Below are 19,995 nucleotides of genomic sequence, written 5' to 3'. Positions count from 1 at the left end.
TGCTTGTGGAAAGTTGGTATTCCACTTGAGTCGAAGCCAGGGACTAAGCTCTCATCTCGAGTTGATTTGGGGTCCATGGAGCTCTTTCTTGTTGCTCCAGTGACCTCAGGATCCCTCTAGACTTGAGACAGTGATCTTGGGTTTTCTCTGGAGTGCCATCAAGGAAATCAAGGCTCCTTTCACGTTTGATGTGGAACACGGAATTGCTCTGCACGCAGTGCAGGGGAATCGGTCCTCATTTCGCGGCGAGGGGGAAGTCTCATGGTTTTTCTCGAGTTGCGGCCGGAACCTGGGGTATATTCTCGAGTTACGACGGGGCGGGCCCCTCCAGACACGTGTTTGTTCAGCGACGTCAGAACTCCTGCCTAGGTGCGAGGGACACCTCGGGATTCTCCTCGAATCTTGGCATGGCAATTGGGACGCGTCTCCTCGTGATGCGGGAGACCCAGGGTCCCTTTCCAGGTGCCACAGGGATCCTGGGACTCCTATCCATTTTCAAGAGGAGTCAGGCATCGTCTCCTTTGGAAGCATTGATCTCCACGGACCTCTCGAGTTTTCAAAGGATGTGAGGCCTCCGGTCGCGATGAGGCGGAGAACTAGGTCTTCCTCTGTGGACTCCACAGTGGATTCAGACATCCCTTCTTCTTGGGAGATGCAAGACGAGCCTGCATTCAATTCACTGCAGGGATATCCGGCCTTACTTCGAGTCAGAGCATCTCGGTGTCCATTCCACTTGAGGCCACAAATTCAAGGTCCCTCTCACATACCTGTAGCTGAGAGATGCCTCCTCTTGAGGTGCTTGTGGAAAGTTGGTATTCCTCTTGAGTCGAAGCCAGGGACAAAGCTCTCATCTCGAGTTGATTTGGGGTCCACGGAGCCCTTTCGTGTTGCTCCAGTGAGCTCAGGATCCCTCTAGACTTGAGACAGTGATCTTGGGTTTTCTCTGGAGTGCCATCAAGGAAATCAAGGCTCCTTTCACGTTTGATGTGGAACACGGAATTGCTCTGCACGCAGTGCAGGGGAATCGGGCCTCATCTCGGGGCGAGGGGGAAGTCTCATGGTTTTTCTCGAGTTGCGGCCGGAACCTGGTGTATATTCTCGAGTTACGACGGGGAGGGCCCTTCCAGACACGTGTTTGTTCAGCGACGTCAGGACTCCTGCCTAGGTGCGAGGGACACTTCGGGATTCTCCTCGAGTCTTGGCATGGCAATTGGGACGCGTCTCCACGTGAGGCGGGAGACCCTGGGTCCCTTTCCACGTGCCACAGGGATCCTGGGACTCCTATCCATTTTCAAGAGGGGTCAGGCATCGTCTCCTTTGGAAGCATTGATCTCCGCAGACCTCTCGAGTTTTCAAATTATGTGAGGCCTCAGTTCGCGTTGAGGTTGAGGACTAGGTCTTTCTCTGTGGTCTACACAGGGGATTCAGACATCCCTTCGTCTTGGGAGATGCAAGACGAGCCGGCATTCAATTCACTGCAGGGATATCCGGCCTTACTTGAAGTCAGAGCATCTCGGTGTCCATTCCACTTGAGGCCACAAACACAGGGTCTCTCTCACATACCTGTAGCTGAGAGAAGCCTCCTCTTGAGGTGCTTGTGGAAAGTTGGTATTCCTCTTGAGTCGAAGCCATGGACTAAGCTCTCATCTCGAGTTGATTTGGGGTCCATGGAGCCCTTTCGTGTTGCTCCAGTGACCTCAGGATCCCACTAGACTTGAGACAGTGATCTTGGGTTTTCTCTGGAGTGCCATCAAGGAAATCAAGGCTCCTTTCTCGTTTGATGTGAAACACGGAATTGCTCTGCATGCAGTGCAGGGGAATCGGGCCTCATCTCGCGGCAAGGGGGAAGTCTCATGGTTTTTCTCGAGTTGCGGCCGGAACCTGGGGTATATTCTCGAGTTACGACGGGGAGGTCCCTTCCAGACACGAGTTTGTTCAGCGACGTCAGGACTCCTGCCAAGGTGCGAGGGACAATTCGGGATTCTCCTCGAGTCTTGGCATGGCAATTGGGACGCGTCTCCACGTGAGGCGGGAGACCCTGGGTCCCTTTCCACGTGCCACAGGGATCCTGGGACTCCTATCCATTTTCAAGAGGGGTCAGGCATCGTCTCCTTTGGAAGCATTGATCTCCGCAGACCTCTCGAGTTTTCAAAGGATGTGAGGCCTCAGTTCGCGTTGAGGTTGAGGACTAGGTCTTTCTCTGGTCTCCACAGGGGATTCAGACATCCCTTCGTCTTGGGAGATGGAAGACGAGCCTGCATTCAATTCACTGCAGGGATATCCGGCCTTACTTGAAGTCAGAGCATCTCGGTGTCCATTCCACTTGAGGCCACAAACTCAGGGTCCCTCTCACATACCTGAAGCTGAGAAAAGCCTCCTCTTGAGGTGCTTGTGGAAAGTTGGTATTCCTCTTGAGTCGAAGCCAGGGACTAAGCTCTCATCTCGAGTTGATTTGGGGTCCACGGAGCCCTTTCATGTTTCTCCAGTGACCTCAGGATCCCTCTAGACTTGAGACAGTGATCTTGGGTTTTCTCTGGAGTGCCAGCAAGGAAATCAAGGCTCCTTTCACGTTTGATGTGGAACACAGAATTGCTCTGCATGCAGTGCAGGGGAATCGGGCCTCATCTCGCGGCGAGGGGGAAGTCTCATGGTTTTTCTCGAGTTGGGGCCGGAACCTGATTTATATTCTCGAGTTACGACGGGGCGGGCCCTTCCAGACACGTGTTTGTTCAGCGACGTCAGGACTCCTGCCTAGGTGTGAGGGACACCTCGGGATTCTCCTTGAGTCTTGGCATGGCAATTGGGACGCGGCTCCACGTGAGGCGGGAGACCCAGGGTCCCTTTCCTCGTGCCACAGGGATCCTGAGACTCCTATCCATTTTCAAGAGGAGTCAGGCATCGTCTCCTTTGGAAGCATTGATCTCCGGGGACCTCTCGAGTTTTCAAAGGATGTGAGGCCTCCGGTCGCGATGAGCCGGAGGCCTAGTTCTTTCTCTGTGGTCTCCACAGGGGATTAAGACATCCCTTCGTCTTGGGAGAGGCAAGACAAGCCTTCATTCAATTCACTGCAGGGATATCCGGCCTTACTTCGAGTCAGAGCATCTCGTTGTCCATTCCACTTGAGGCCACAAACTCAGGGTCCCTCTCACATACCTGTTGCTGAGAGAAGCCTCCTCTTGAGGTGCTTGTGGAAAGTTGGTATTCCTCTTGAGTCAAAGCCAGGGACTAAGCTCTCATCTCGAGTTGATTTGGGGTCAACGGAGCCCTTTCCTGTAGCTCCAGTGACCTCAGGATCCCTCTAGACTTGAGACAGTTATCTTTGATTTTCTCTGGAGTGCCATCAAGGAAATCAAGGCTCCTTTCACGTTTGATGTGGAACACGGAATTGCTCTGCACGCAGTGCAGGGGAATCGGGCCTCATCTCGGGGCGAGGGGGAAGTCTCATGGTTTTTCTCGAGTTGCGGCCGGAACCTGGGGTATATTCTCGAGTTACGACGGGGAGGGCCCTTCCAGACACGTGTTTGTTCAGCGACGTCAGGACTCCTGCCTAGGTGCGAGGGACACCTCGGGATTCTCCTCGAGTCTTGTCATGGCAATTGGGACACTTCTCCAGGTGAGGAGGGAGACCCAGTTTCCCTTTCCACGTGCCACAGGGATCCTGGGACTCCTATCCATTTTCAAGAGGAGTCAGGCATCGTCTCCTTTGGAAGCATTGATCTCCGCGGACCTCTTGAGTTTTCAAAGGATGTGAGGCCTCCGGTCGCGTTGAGGCGGAGGACTAGGCCTTTCTCTATGGTCTCCACAGGGGATTCAGACAACCCTTCATCTTGGGAGATGCAAGACGAGCCTGCATTCAATTCACTGCAGGGATATCCGGCCTTACTTCGAGTCAGAGCACCTCGGTGTCCATTCCATTTGAGGCCACGAACTCAGTGTACCGCTCACATACTTTTAGCTGAGAGAAGCCTCCTCTTGAGGTGCTTGTGGAAAATTGGTATTCCTCTTGAGTCGAAGCCAGGGACTAAGCTCTCATCTCGAGTTGATTTGGGGTGCACGGAGCCCTTTCATGTTGGTCCAGTGACCTCAGGATGCCTCTAGACTTGAGACAGTGATCTTGGGTTTTCTCTGGAGAGCCATCAAAGAAATCAAGGCTCCTTTCACGTTTGATGTGGAACACGGAATTGCTTTGCACGCAGTGCAGGGGAATCGGGCCTCATCTCGGGGCGAGGGGGAAGTCTCATGGTTTTTCTCGAGTTGCGGCCGGAACCTGGGGTATATTCTCGAGTTACGACGGGGAGGGCCCTTCCAGACACGTGTTTGTTCAGCGGTGTCAGGATTCCTGCCTAGTTGCGAGGGACACCTCGGGATTCTCCTCGAGTCTTGGCATGGCACTTGGGACGCGTCTCCATGTGATGCAGCAGACCCTGTGTCCCTTTCCACGTGCCACAGGGATCCTGGGACTCCTATCCATTTTCAAGAGGAGTCAGTCATCGACTCCTTTGGAAGCATTGATATCCGCAGACCTCTCGAGTTTTCTAAGGATGTGAGGCCTCCGGTCACGATGAGGCGGAGAACTAGGTCTTTCTCTGTGGTCTCCACAGGGGATTCAGACATTCCTTCTTCTTGGGAGATGCAAGACGAGCCTGCATTCAATTAACTGCTGGGATATCCGGACTTACTTGGAGTCAGAGCCTCTCGGTGTCCATTCCACTTGAGGCCACAAACTCAGGGTCCCTCTCACATACCAGTAGCTGAGAGAAGCCTCCTCTTGAGGTGCTTGTGGAAAGGTGGTATACCTCTTGAGTCGAAGCCAGGGACTAAGCTCTCATCTCGAGTTGATTTGGGGTCCACAGTGCCCTTTCCTTTTGCTACAGTGACCTCAGGATCCCTCTAGACTTGAGACAGTGATCTTGGGTTTTCTCTGGAGTGCCATCAAGGAAATCAATGCTCCTTTCACGTTTGATGTGGAACACGGAATTGCTCTGCACGCAGTGCAGGGGAATCGGGCATCATCTCACGGCGAGGGGGTAGTCTCATGGTTTTTCTCGATTTGCGGCCGGAACCTGTGGTATATTCTCGAGTTACGACGGGGAGAGCCCTTCCCGACACGTGTTTGTTCAGCGACGTCAGGACTCCTGCCTAGGTGCGAGGGACACCTCAGTATTCTCCTCGAGTCTTGGCATGGCAATTGGGACGCCTCTCCACCTGAGGCGGGAGACCCAGGGTCCCTTTCCACGTGCCACAGGGATCCTGGGACTTCTATCCATTTTCAAGAGGAGTCAGGTATCGTCTCCTTTGGAAGCATTGATCTCCGCGGACCTCTCGAATTTTCAAAGGATGTGAGGCGTCCGTTCACGATGAGGCGGAGAACTAGTTCTTTCTCTTTGGTCTCCACAGGGGTTTCAGACATCCCTTCATCTTGGGAAATGCAAAACGAGTCTGCATTCAATTCACTGCAGGGATATCTGGCCTTACTTCGAGTGACAGCATTTCGGTGTCCATTCCACTTGAGGCCACAAACTCAGGGTCCCTCTCACATACATATAGCTGAGAGAAGCCTCCTCTTGAGGTGCTTGTGGAAAGCTGGTATTCCTCTTGAGTCGAATCCAGGGACTAAGCTCTCATCTCGAGTTGATTTGGGGTCCACGGAGCCCTTTTATGTTGTTACGGTGACCTCAGGATCCCCCTAGACTTGAGACAGTGATCTTGGGTTTTCTCTGGAGTGCCATCAAGGAAATCAAGGCTCCTTTCAGGCTTGATGTGGAACACGGAATTGCTCTGCACGCAGTGCAGGGGAATCAGGCCTCATCTCGCGGCGAGGGGGAAGTCTCATGGTTTTTCTCGAGTTGTGGCCGGAACCTGGGGAATATTCTCGAGTTACAGCGGGGAGGGCCCTTCCAGACACGTGTTTGTTCATCGACATCAGGACTCCTGCCTAGGTGCGAGGGACACCTGGGATTCTCCTCGAGTCTTGGCATGGCAATTGGGACGCGTCTCCACGTGAGGCGGGAGACCCAGGGTCCCTTTCCACGTGCCACAGGGATCCTGGGACGCCTATCCATTTTCAAGAGGAGTCAGGCATCGTCTCCTTTGGATGCATTGATCTCCGTGGACCTCTCGAATTTTCAAAGGAGGTGAGGCCTCCGGTCGCGAAGAGGCGGTGAACTAATTCTTTCTCTGTGGTCTCCACAGGGGATTCAGACATCCCTTCATTTTCGGAGATTTAAGACGAGCATGCATTCAGTTCACTGCAGGGATATCCGGCCTTACTTCGAGTCAGAACATCTCGGTGTCCATTCCACGTGAGGCCACAAACTCAGGGTCCCTCTCACATACCTGTAGCTGAGAGAAGCCTCCTCTTGAGGTGCTTGTGGAAAGTTGGTATTCCTCTTGAGTCGAAGCCAGGGACAAAGCTCTCATCTCGAGTTGATTTGGGGTCCACGGAGCCCTTTCGTGTTGCTCCAGTGACCTCAGGATCCCTCTAGACTTGAGACAGTGTTCTTGGGTTTTCTCTGGAGTGCCATCAAGGAAATCAAGGCTCCTTTCACTTTTGATGTGGAACACGCAATTGCTCTGCACGCAGTGCAGGGGAATCGGGCCTCATCTCGGGGCGAAGGGGAAGTCTCATGGTTTTTCTCGAGTTGCGGCCGGAACCTGGGGTATATTCTCGAGTTACGACGGGGAGGGCCCCTCCAGACAAGTGTTTGTTCAGCGACATCAGGACTCCTGCCTAGGAGCGAGGGACACCTCGGGATTCTCCTCGAGTCTTGGCATGGCAATTGGGACGCATCTCCACGTGAGGCGGGAGACCCAGTGTCCCTTTCCACGTGCCACAGGGATCCTGGGACTCCTATCCATTTTGACGAGGAGTCAGGCATCGTCACCTTTGGAAGCATTGATCTCCGCGGACCTCTCGAGTTTTCAAAGGATGTGAGGCCTCCGGTCACTTTGAGGCAGAGGACTAGGTCTTTCTCTGTGTTCTCCACACGGGATTCAGACAACCCTTCGTCTTGGGAGATGCAAGTCGAGCCTGCATTCAATTCACTGCAGGGATATCCGGCCTTACTTCGAGTCAGAGCATCTCAGTGTCCATTCCACTTGAGGCCACAAACTCAGGGTCCCTCTCACATACCTGTAGCTGAGAGAAGCCTCCTCTTGAGGTGCTTGTGGAAAGTTGGTATTCCGCTTGAGTCGAAGCCAGGGACTAAGCACTCATCTCGAGTTGATTTGGGGTCCACGGAGACCTTTCGTGTTGCTCCAGTGATCTCAGGATCCCTCTAGACTTGAGACAGTGATCTTGGGTTTTCTCTGGAGTGCCATCAAGGAAATCAAGGCTCCTTTCACGATTCATGTGGAACACGGAATTGCTCTGCACGCAGTGCAGGGGAATCGGGCCTCATCTCCTGGCGAGGGGGAAGTCCTGTGGTATTTCTCGAGTTGCGGTCGGGACCTGGGGTATATTATCGAGTTACCACCGGAAGGACCCTTCCCGCCACGTGTTTGTTCAGCGACGTCAGGACTCCTGCCTTGGTGCGAAGGACACATCGGGATTCTCCTCGAGTCTTGGCATGGCAATTGGGACGCGTCTACACGTGTGGCGGGAGAACCAGGGTACCTTTCCACGTGCCACAGGGATCCTGGGACTCCTATCTATTTTCAAGAGGCGTCAGGCGTCGTCTCCTTTGGAAGCATTGATCTCCGTGGACCTCTCGAGTTTTCAAAGGATGTGAGGCCTCCGATCGCGTTGAGGCGGAGGACTAGGTCTTTCTCTGTGGTCTCCACAGGGGATTCAGTCATCCCTTTGTTTCGGGAGATGGAAGACGAGCCTGCATTCAATTCACTGCATGGATATCCGGCCTTACTTCTAGTTAGAGCATCTCGGTGTCCATTCCACTTGAGGTCACAAACTCAGGGTCCCTCTCACATACCTGTAGCTGAGAGAAGCCTCCTCTTGAGGTGCTTGTGGAAAGTTGGTATTCCTCTTGAATCGAAGCCAAGGACTAAGATCTCATCTCGAGTTGATTTGGGGTCCTCGGAGCCCTATCGTGTTGCTCCAGTGACCTCAGGATCCCTCTAGACTTGAGACAGTGATCTTGGGTTTTCTCTGGAGTGGCATCAAGGAAATCAAGGCTCCTTTCACTTTTGATGTGGAACACGGAATTGCTCTGCACGCAGTGCAGGGGAATCGGGCCTCATCTCTCGGCGAGGGGGAATTCTCATGGTTTTTCTCGAGTTGCGGCCGGAACCTGGGGTATATTCTCGAGTTACGACGGTCAGGGCCCTTCCCGACACGTGTTTGTTCAGCGACATCAGGACTCCTGCCTTGGTGCGAGGGACACTTCGGGATTCTCCACGAGTCTTGGCATGGCAATTGGGACGCCTCTCCACCTGAGGCAGGAAACCCAGGGTCCCTTTCCACATGCCACAGGGATCCTGGGACTCCTATCCATTTTCAAGAGGAGTCAGGCATCGTCTCCTTTGGAAGCATTGATCTCCGCGGACCTCTCGAGTTTTCAAAAGATGTGAGGCCTCCGGTCGCGATGAGGCGGATAACTAGGTCTTTCTCTGTGGTCTCCACAGGGGATTCAGACATCCCTCCGTCTGGGGAGATGCAAGCCGAGCCTGCATTCACTTCACTGCAGGGATATCCGGCCTTACTTCGAGTCAGAGCATCTCGGTGTCCATTCGATTTGAGGCCACAAACTCAGGGCCCCTCTCACCTACCTATTGCTGAGAGAAGCCTCCTCTTGAGGTGCTTGTGGAAAGTTGGTATTCCTCTTGAGTCGAAGCCAGGGACTATGCTCTCATCTCGAGTTGATTTGGGGTCCACGGAGCCCTTTCGTGTTGCTCCAGTGACCTCAGGATGCCTCTAGACTTGAGACAGTGATCTTGGGTTTTCTCTGGAGTGCCATCAAGGAAATCAAGGCTTCTTTCACGTTTGATGTGGAACACGGAATTGCTCTGCACGCAGTGCAGGGGAATCGGGCCTCATTTCGCGGCGAGGGGAAAGTCTCATGGTTTTTCTCGAGTTGCGGCCGGAACTTGGGGTATATTCTCGAGTTACGACGGGGAGGGCCCTTCCAGACACGTGTTTCTTCAGCGACGTCCGGACTCCTGCCTAGGTGCGAGGGACACCTCGGGATTCTCCTCGAGTCTTGGCATGGCAATTGGGACGCGTCTCCACGTGAGGCGGGAGACCCAGGGTCCCTTTCCACGTGCCACAGGGATCCTGGGACTCCTATCCATTTTCAAGAGGAGTCAGGCATCGTCTCCTTTGGAAGCATTGATCTCCGCGGACCTCTCGAGTTTTCAAAGGATGTGAGGCCTCCGGTCGCGATGTGGCGATAACTAAGTCTTTCTCTGTGGTCTCCACAGGGGATTCAAACATCCCTTCTTCTTGGGAGATGCAAGACGAGCCTGCATTCAATTCACTGCAGGGATATCCGGCCTTACTTCGAGTCAGAGCATCTCGGTGTCCATTCCACTTGAGGCCACAAACTCAGGGTCCCTCTCACATAACTCAAGCTGAGAGAAGCCTCCTCTTGAGGTGCTTGTGGAAAGTTGGTATTCCTCTTGAGTCGAAGCCAGGGACTAAGCTCTCATCTCGAATTGATTTGGAGTCCACGGAGCCCTTTCGTGTTGTTCCAGTGAACTCAGGATCCCTCTAGACTTGAGACAGTGATCTTGGGTTTTCTCTGGAGTGCCATCAAGGAAATCAAGGCTCCTTTCACGTTTGATGTGGAACACGGAATTGCTCTGCACGCAGTGCAGGGGAATCGGGCCTCATCTCGCGGCGAGGGAGAAGTCTCATGTTTTTTCTCGAGGTGCGGCCGGAACCTGGGGTATATTCTCGAGTTACGACGGGGAGGGCCCTTCCAGACACGTGTTTGTTCAGCGACGTCAGGACTCCTGCCTAGGTGCGAGGGACAACTTGGGATTCCCCTCGAGTCTTGGAATGGCAATTGGGACGCGTCTCCACGTGAGTCGGGAGACCCAGGGTCCCTTTCCACGTGCCACAGAGATCCTGGGACTCCTATCCATTTTCAAGAGGAGTCAGGCATCGTCTCCTTTGGAAGCATTGATCTCCGCGGACCTCTCGAGTTTTCAAACGATGTGAGGACCCCGGCGCGTTGAGGCGGAGGACCCGGTCTTTCTCTGTGGTCTCCACAGGGGATTCAGACATCCCTTCGTCTTGGGAGATGCAGGACAAGGCTGCAATCAATTCACTGCAGGGATATCCGGCCTTACTTCGAGTCAGAGCATCTCGGTGTCCATTCCACTTGAGGCCACAAACTCAGGGTCCCTCTCACATACCTGTAGCTGAGAGAAGCCTCCTCTTGAGGTGCTTGTGGAAAGTTGGTATTCCTCTTGAGTCGAAGCCAGGGACTAAGCTCTCATCTCGAGTTGATTTGGGGTCGACGGAGCCCTTTCGTGTTGCTCCAGTGACCTCATTATCCCTCTAGACTTGAGACAGTGATCTTGGGTTTTCTCTGGAGTGTCATCAAGGAAATCAAGGCTCCTTTCACGTGTGATGTGGAACACGGAATTGCTCTGGATGCAGTGCAGGGGAATCGGGCCTCATCTCGCGGCGAAGGTGAAGTCTCATGGTTTTTCTCGAGTTGCGGCCGCAACCTGGGGTATATTCTCGAGTTACGATGGGGAGGGCCCTTCCAGACACGTGTTTGTTCAGCGACGTCAGGACTCCTGCCTAGGTGCGAGGGACACCTCGGGATTCTCCTCGAGTCTTCGCATGGCAATTTGGACGCGTCTCCACGTGAGGCGGGAGACCCAGGGTCCCTTTCCACGTGCCACAGGGATCCTGGGACTCCTATCCATTTTCAAGAAGAGTCAGGCATGGTCTCCTTTGGAAGCATTGATCTCCGCAGACCTCTCGAGTTTTCAAAAGATGTGAGGCCTCCGCTCGCGATGAGACGGAGGACTAGGTCTTTCTCTGTCGTCTCCACTGGGGATTCCGACATCCCTTCATTTGGGAGATGCAAGACGAGCCTGCATTCAATTCATTGCAGGGATATCCGGCCTTACTTCAAGTCAGAGCATCTCGGTGTCCATTCCACTTGAGGCCACAAACACATGGTCCCTCTCACATACCTGTAGCTGAGAGAAGCCTCCTCTTGAAGTGCTTGTGGAAAGTTGGTATTCCTCTTGAGTCGAATCCAGGGACTAAGCTCTCATCTCGAGTTGATTTGGGGTCCAAGGAGCCCTTTCGTGTTGCTCCAGTGACCTCAGGATCCCTCTAGACTTGAGACAGTGATCTTGGGTTTTCTCTGGAGTGCCATCAAGGAAATCAAGGCTCCTTTCACGTTTGATGTGGAACACGGAATTGCTCTGCACGCAGTGCAGGGGAATCGGGCCTCATCTCGCCACGAGGGGGAAGTCTCATGGTTTTTCTCGAGTTACGGCCGGAACCTGGGGTATATTCTCGAGTTACGACGGGGAGGGCCCTTCCAGACACGTGTTTGTTCAGCGACATCAGGACTCCTGCCTAGGTGCGAGGGACTCTTCGGGGTTCACCTCGAGTCTTGGCATGGCAATTGGGATGCGTCTCCACTTGAAGCGGGAGACCCAGAATCCCCGTCCATGTGGACAGGGATCCTGGGACTCCTAACCATTTTCAAGAGGAGTCAGGCATCGTCTCCTTTGGAAGCATTGATCTCCCCGGACCTCTCGAGTTTTCAAAGGATGTGAGGCCTCCGATCGCTATGAGGCGGGGAACTTGTTCTTTCTCTGTGGTCTCCACAGGGGATTCAGACATCCCTTCGTCTTGGGAGATGCAAGACGAGCTTGCATTCAATTCACTGCAGGGATATCCGGCCTTACTTCAAGTCAGAGCATCTCGGTGTCCATTCCACTTGAGGCCACAAACTCAGGGTACCTCTCACATACATGTAGCTGAGAGAAGCCTCCTCTTGAGGTGCTTGTGGAAACTTGGTATTCCTCTTGAGTCGAAGCCAGGGACTAAGCTCTCATGTCGAGTTGATTTGGGGTCCACGGAGCCCTTTCGTGTTGCTCCAGTGACCTCAGGATCCCTCTAGACTTGAGACAGTGATCTTGGGTTTTCTCTGGAGTGCCATCAAGGAAATCAAGGCTCCTTTCATGTTTGATTTGGAACAGGGAATTGCTCTGCATGCAATGCAGGGTTATCGGGGCTCATCTCGCGGCGAGGGGGAAGTCTCATGGTTTTTCTCGAGTTGCGGCCGGAACGTGGGGTATATTCTCGAGTTACGATGGGGAGGGCCCTTCCAGACACGTGTTTGTTCAGCGACGTCAGGACTCCTGCCTAGGTGCGAGGGACACCTCGGGATTCTCCTCGAGTCTTGGCATGGCAATTGGGACGCGTCTCCACGTGAGGCGGGAGCCCCAGGGTCCCTTTACACGTGCCACAGGGATCCTGGGACTCCTATCCATTTTCAAGAGGAGTCAGGCATCATCTCCTTTGGAAGTATTGATCTCCGCGGACCTCTCGAGTTTTCAAAGGATGTGAGGCCTCCGGTCGCGTTGAGGCGGAGGACTAGGTCTTTCTCTGTGGTCTCCACAGGGGATTCAGACAACCCTTCGTCTTGGGAGATGCAAGACGAGCCTGCATTCAATTCAATGCAGGGATATCCGGCCTTAATTCAAGTCAGAGCATCTCGGTGTCCATTCCACTTGAGGCCACAAACTCAGGGTCCCTCTCACATACCTGTAGCTGAGAGAAGCCTCCTCTTGAGGTGCTTGTGAAAAGTGGGTATTCCTCTTGAGTTGAAGCCAGGAACTAAGCTCTCATCTCGAGTTTATTTGGGGTCCACGGAGCCCTTTTGTGTTGCTCCCGTGACCTCAGGATCCCTCTAGACTTGAGACAGTGATCTTGGGTTTTCTCTGGAGTCCCATCAAGGAAATCAAGGCTCCTTTCACTTTTGAAGTGGAACACGGAATTGCTCTGCATGCAGTGCAGGGGAATCTGGCCTCATATCGCGGCAAGGGGGATGTCTCATGGTTTTTCTCAAGTTGCGGCCGGAACCTGGGGTATATTCTCGATTTACGACGGGAGGGCCCTTCCAGACACGTGTTTGTTCAGCGACGTTAGGACTCCTGCCTAGGTGCGTGGGACACCTCGGGATTCTCCTCGAGTCTTGGCATTGCAAATGGGACGCGTCTCCACGTGAGGCGGGAGACCCAGGGTCCCTTTCCACGTGCCACAGGGATCCTGGGACTCCTATCCATTTTCAAGAGGAATCAGGCCTCGTCTCCTTTGGAAGCATTGATGTCAGCGGACCTCTCGAGTTTTCAAAGGATGTGAGGCCTCCGCTCGCGATGAGGGGGAGAACTAGGTCTTTCTCTGTGGTTTCCACAGGGGATTAAGACATCCCTTCGTCTTGGGAGATGCAAGACGAGCCTGCATTCAATTCACTGTTGGGATATCCGGCCTTACTTCGAGTCAGAGCATCTCGGTGTCCATTCCACTTGAGGCCACAAACTCAGGGTCCCTCTCACATACCTGTAGCTGAGAGAAGCCTCCTCTTGAGGTGCTTGTGGAAAGGTGGTATTCCTCTTGAGTCGAAGCCAGGGACTAAGCTCTCATCTCGAGTTGATTTGGGGCCACAGAGCCCTTTCTTGTTGCTCCAGTGACCTCAGGATCCCTCTAGACTTGAGACAGTGATCTTGGGTTTTCCCTGGAGTGCCATCAAGGAAATCAAGGCTCCTTTCACGTTTGATGTGGAACACGGAATTGCTCTGCACGCAGTGCAGGGGAATCGGGCCTCATCTCGGGGCGAGGGGGAAGTCTCATGGTTTTTCTCGAGTTGCGGCCGGAACCTGGGGTATATTCTCGAGTTACGACGGGGAGGGCCCTTCCAGACACGTGTTTGTTCAGCCACATCAGGACTCCTGCCTAGGTGCGAGGGACACCTCGGGATTCTCCTCGAGTCTTGGCATGGCAATTGGGACGCGACTCCACGTGAGGTGGGAGACCCAGGGTCCCTTTCCACGTGCCACAGGGATCCTGGGACTCCTATCCATTTTCAAGAGGAGTCAGGCATCGTCTCCTTTGGAAGCATTGATCTCCGCGGACCTCTCGAGTTTTCAAAGGATGTGAGGCCTCCGGTCGCGTTGAGGCGGAGGACTAGGTCTTTCTCTGTGGTCTCCACAGGGGATTAAGACATCCCTTCGTCTTGGGAGAGGCAAGACAAGCCTTCATTCAATTCACTGCAGGGATATCCGGCCTTACTTCGAGTCAGAGCATCTCGTTGTCCATTCCACTTGAGGCCACAAACTCATGGTTCCTGTCACATACCTGTAGCTGAGAGAAGCCTCCTCTTGAGGTGCTTGTGGAAAGTTGGTATTGCTCTTGAGTCGAAGCCAGGGACTAAGCTCTCATCTCGAGTTGATTTCGGGCCACAGAGCCCTTTCGTGTTGCTCCAGTGACCTCAGGATCCCTCTAGACTTGAGACAGTGATCTTGGGTTTTCTCTGGAGTGCTATCAAGGAAATCAAGGCTCCTTTCACGTTTGATGTGGAACACGGAATTGCTCTGCACGCAGTGCAGGGGAATCGGGCCTCATCTCGCGGCGAGGGGGAAGTCTCATGGTTTTTCTCGAGTTGCGGCCGGAACCTGGGGTATATTCTCGAGTTACGACAGGGAGGGCCCTTCCAGACACGTGTTTGTTCAGCGACGTCAGGACTCCTGCCTAGGTGTGAGGGACACCTCGGGATTCTCCTCGAGTCTTGGCATGGCAATTGGGACACGTCTCCACGTGAGGCGGGAGACCCAGGGTCCCTTTCCACGTGCGAAAGGGATCCTGGGACTCCTATCCATTTTCAAGAGGAGTCAGGCATCGTCTCCTTTGGAAGCATTGATCTCCGTGGACCTCTCGAGTTTTCAAAGGATGTGAGGCCTCCGGTCGCGTTGAGGCGGAGGACTAGGTCTTTCTCTGTGGTCTCCACAGGGGATTAAGACATCCCTTCGTCTTGGGAGAGGCAAGACAAGCCTTCATTCAATTCACTGCAGGGATATCCGGCCTTACTTCGAGTCAGAGCATCTCGTTGTCCATTCCACTTGAGGCCACAAACTCAGGGTCCCTCTCACATACCTGTAGCTGAGAGAAGCCTCCTCTTGAGGTGCTTGTGGAAAGTTGGTATTCCTCTTGAGTCGAAGCCAGGGACTAAGCTCTCATCTCGAGTTGATTTGGGGTCCACGGAGCCCTTTCCTGTTGCTCCAGTGAACTCAGGATCCCTCTAGACTTGAGACAGTGATCTTTGGTTTTCTCTGGAGTGCCATCAAGGAAATCAAGGTTCCTTTCACGTTTTATATGTAACACGGAATTGCTCTGCATGCAGTGCTAGGGTATCGGGCCTCATCTCGGGGCGAGGGGGAAGTCTCATGGTTTTTCTCGAGTTGCGGCCGGAACCTGGGGCATATTCTCGAGTTACGACGGGGAGGGCCCCTCCAGACACGTGTTTGTTCAGCGACGTCAGGACTCCTGCCTAGGTGCGAGGGACAACTCGGAATTCTCCTCGAATCTTGGCATGGCAATTGGGACGCATCTCCACGTGAGGCGGGAGACCCAGGGTCCCTTTCCAAGTGCCACAGGGATCCTGTGAATCCTATCCATTTTCAAGAGGAGTCAGGCATCGACTCCTTTGGAAGCACTGATCTCCGCGGACCTCTCGAGTTTTCAAAGGATGTGAGGCCTCCGGTCGCGATGAGGCGGAGGACTAGGTCTTTCTCTGTCGTCTCCATAGGGGATTCAGACATCCCTTCGTCTTGGGAGATGCAAGACGAGCCTGCATTCAATTCACTGCAGGGATATCCGGCCTGACATCGAGTCAGAGCATCTCGGTGTCCATTCCACTTGAGGCCACAAACTCAGGGTCCCTCTCACATACCTGTAGCTGAGAGAAGCCTCCTCTTGAGGTGCTTGTGGAAAGTTGGTATTCCTCTTGAGTTGAAGCCAGGGACTAAGCTCTTATCTCGAGTTGATTTGGGGTCCACGGAGCCCTTCGTGTTGCTCCAGTGACCTCAGGATCCCTCTAGACTTGAGACAGTGATCTTGGGTTTTCTCTGGAGTGCCATCAAGGAAATCAAGGCTCCTTTCACGTTTGATGTGGAACACGGAATTGCTCTGCCCGCAGTGCAGGGGAATCAGGCCTCATCTCGCGGCGAGGGGGAAGTCTCATGGTTTTTCTCGAGTTGCGGCCGGAACCTGGGGTATATTCTCGAGTTACGACGGGGAGGGCCCTTCCAGACACGTGTTTGTTCAGCGACGTCAGGACTCCTGCCTAGGTGCGAGGGACACCTCGGTATTCTCCTCGAGTCTTGGCATGGCAATTGGGACGCGTCTCCACGTGAGGCTGGAGACCCAGGTTCCCATTCCATGTGCCACAGGGATCCTGGGACTCCTATCCATTTTCAAGAGAAGTCAGGCATCGTCTCCTTTGGAAGCATTGATCTCCGCGGACGCCTGGAGTTTTCAAAGGATGTGAAGCCTCCCTTCGCGATGAGGCTAAGAATTAGGTCTTTCTCTGTAGTCTCCACAGGGGATTCAGACATCCCTTCGTCTTGGGAGATAAAAGACGAGCCTGCATTCAATTCACTGCAGGGATATCCGGCCTTACTTCGAGTCAGACAATCTCGGTGTCCATTCCACTTGAGGCCAGCAACTCAGGGTCCCTCTCACATACCTGTAGCTGAGAGAAGCCTCCTCTTGAGGTGCTTGTGGAAAGTTGGTATTCCTCTTGACTCGAAGCCAGGGACTAAGCTATCATATCGAGTTGATTTGGGGTTCACGGAGCCCTTTCCTGTTGTTCAGTGACCTCAGGATCCCTCTAGACTTGAGACAGTGATTTTGGGTTTTCTCTGGAGTGCCATCAAGGAAATGAAGGCTCCTTTCATGTTTGATGTGGAACACGGAATTGCTCTGCATGCAGTGCAGGGAAATCCGGCCTCACATCGCGGCGAGGGGGAAGTTTCATGGTTTTTCTCGAGTTGCGGCCGGAACGTGGGGTATATTCTCGAGTTACGACGGGGAGGGCCCTTCCAGACACGTGTTTGTTCAGCAACGTCGGACTACTGCCTAGGTGCGAGGGACACCTCAGGATTCTCCTCGAGTTTCGCATGGCAATTGGGACGCGTCTCCACGGGAGCCGAGAGAACCAAGGTCCCTTTCAACGTGCCACTGTGATCCTGGGACTCCTATCCATTTTCAAGAAAAGTCAGGCATCGTCTCCTTTGGAAGCACTGATCTCCGCGGACCTCTCGAGTTTTCAAAGGATGTGAGGCCTCCGGTCTTGATGAGGCGGAGGACTAGGTCTTTCTCTGTGGTCTACACAGGGGCTTCAGACATCCCTTCGTCTTGGGAGATGCAAGACGAGCCTGCATTCAATTCACTGCAGGGATATCCGGCCTTACTTCGAGTCAGAGCATCTCGGTGTCCATTCCACTTGAGGCCACAAACTCAGGGTCCCTCTCACATACCTGTAGTTGAGAGAAGCCTCCTCTTGAGGTGCTTGTGGAAAGTTGGTATTCCTCTTGACTCGAAGCTAAGGACTAAGCTCTCATCTCGAGTTGATTTGGGGTGCACGGAGCCTTTTCGTGTTGCTCCAGTGACCTCAGGATCCCTCTAGACTTGAGACAGTGATCTTGGGTTTTCTCTGGAGTGCCATCAAGATAATCAAGGCTCCTTTCACATTTGATGTGGAACACGGAATTGTTCTGCACGCAGTGCATGGGAATCGGGCCTCATCTCGCGGCAGGGGGATTTCTCATGGTTTTTCTCAAGTTGCGGCCGGAACCTGGGGTATATTCTCGAGTTACGACGGGAGGGCCCTTCCAGACACGTGTTTGTTCAGCTACGTTAGGACTCCTGCCTTGGTGCGAGGGACACCTCGGGATTCTCCTCGAGTCTTGGCATGGCCATTGGGACGCGTCTCCACGTGAGACGGGAGACCCAGGGTCCCTTTCCACGTGCCACAGGGATCCTGGGACTCCTATTCATTTTCAAGAGGAGTCAGGCATCGTCTCCTTTGGAAGCATTGATCTCCGTGGACCTTTCGAGTTTTCAAACGATGTGAGGCCTCCGGTCGCGATGAGGCGGAGAACTCGGTCTTTCTCTGTGGTCTCCACAGGGGATTCAGACATCCCTTCGTCTTGGGAGATGCAAGACGATCCTGCATTCAATTCACTGCAGGGATATCCGGCCTTACTTCGAGTCAGAGCATCTCGGTGTCCATTCCACTTGAGGCCACAAACTCAGGGTCCCTCTCACATACCTGTAGCAGAGAGAAGCCTCCTCTTGAGGTGCTTGTGGAAAGTTGGTATTCCTCTTGAGTCGAATCCAGGGACTAAGCTCTCATCTCGACTTGATTTGGGGTCCACGGAGCCCTTTCGTGTTGCTCCAGTGACCTCAGGATCCCTCTAGACTTGAGACAGTGATCTTGGGTTTTCTCTGGAGTGCCATCAAGGAAATCAAGGCTCCTTTCACGTTTGATGTGGAACACGGAATTGCTCTGCACACAGTGCAGGGGAATCGGGACTCATCTCGCGGCGGGGGGGAAGTCTCTTGGTTTTTCTCGAGTTGCAGCCCGAACCTGGGGTATATTCTCGAGTTACGACGAGGAGTGCCCTTTCAGACACGTGTTTGTTCAGCGACGTCAGGACTCCTGCCTAGGTGCGAGGGACACCTCGGGATTCTCCTCGAATCTTGGCATTGCCGTTGGGCCGCGACTCCACGTGAGGCGGGAGACCCAGGGTCCCTTTCCCCGTGCCACAGGGATCCTGGGACTCCTATCCATTTTCAAGAGGAGTCAGGCATCTTCGCCTTTGGAAGCATTGATCTCCGCGGACCTCTCGAGTTTTCAAAGGATGTGAGGCCTCCGGTTGCTATGAGGCGGAGAACTAGGACTTTCTCTGTGGTCTCCACAGGGGATTCAGACATCCCTTCGTCTTGGGAGATGCAAGACGAGCCCTCATTCACTTCACTGCAGGGATATCCGGCCTTACTTCAAGTCAGAGCATCTCGGGGTCCATTCCACTTGAGGCCACAAACACAGGGTCCCTCTCACATACCTGTAGCTGAGAGAAGCCTCCTCTTGAGGTGCTTGTGGAAAGTTGGTATTCCTCTTGACTCGAAGCCAGGGACTAAGCTCTCATCTCGAGTTGATTTGGGGTCCACGGAGCCCTTTCATGTTGCTCCAGTGACCTCATAATCCCTCTAGACTTGAGACAGTGAACTTGGGTTTTCTCTGGAGTGCCATCAAGGAAATCAAGGCTACTTTCACGTTTGATGTGGAACACGGAATTGCTCTGCACGCAGTGCAGGGGAATCGGGCCTCATCTCGCGGCGTGGGGGAAGTCTCATGGTTTTTCTCGAGTTGCGGCCGGAACCTGGGGTATATTCTCGAGTTATGACGGGGAGGGCCCTTCCAGACTCGTGTTTGTTCAGCGACGTCAGGACTCATGCCTAGGTGCGTGGGACACCTCGGTATTCTCCTCGAGTCTTATCATGGCAATTTGGACGCGTCTCCACGTGAGGCGGGAGACCCAGGGTCCCTTTCCACGTGCCACAGGGATCCTGGGACTCCTATCTATTTTCAAGAGGCGTCAGGCATCGTCTCCTTTGTAAGCATTGATCTCCACGAACCTCTCGAGTTTTCAAAGGATGTGAGGCCTCCGGTCGCGTTGATGTGGAGGACTAGGTCTTTCTCTGTGGTCTCCACAGGAGATTCAGACATCCCTTCGTCTTGGGAGATGGAAGACGAGCTTGCATTCAATTCACTGCAGGGATATCCGGCCTTACTTCGAGTCAGAGCATCTCGGTGTCCATTCCACTTGAGGCCACAAACTCAGGGTCCCTCTCACATACCTGTAGCTGAGAGAAGCCTCCTCTTGAGGTGCTTGTGGAAAGTTGGTATTCCTCTTAAGTCGAAACCAGGGACTCAGCTCTCATATCCAGTTGCTTTGGGGTCCACGGAGCCCTTTCATGCTGCTACAGTGGCCTCAGGA

This window comes from Dama dama, chromosome 8 (genome assembly GCF_033118175.1).
Source record: "Dama dama isolate Ldn47 chromosome 8, ASM3311817v1, whole genome shotgun sequence".
NCBI classification, from domain to species: Eukaryota; Metazoa; Chordata; class Mammalia; order Artiodactyla; family Cervidae; genus Dama; species Dama dama.
This window is presented reverse-complemented; position numbering follows the sequence as displayed.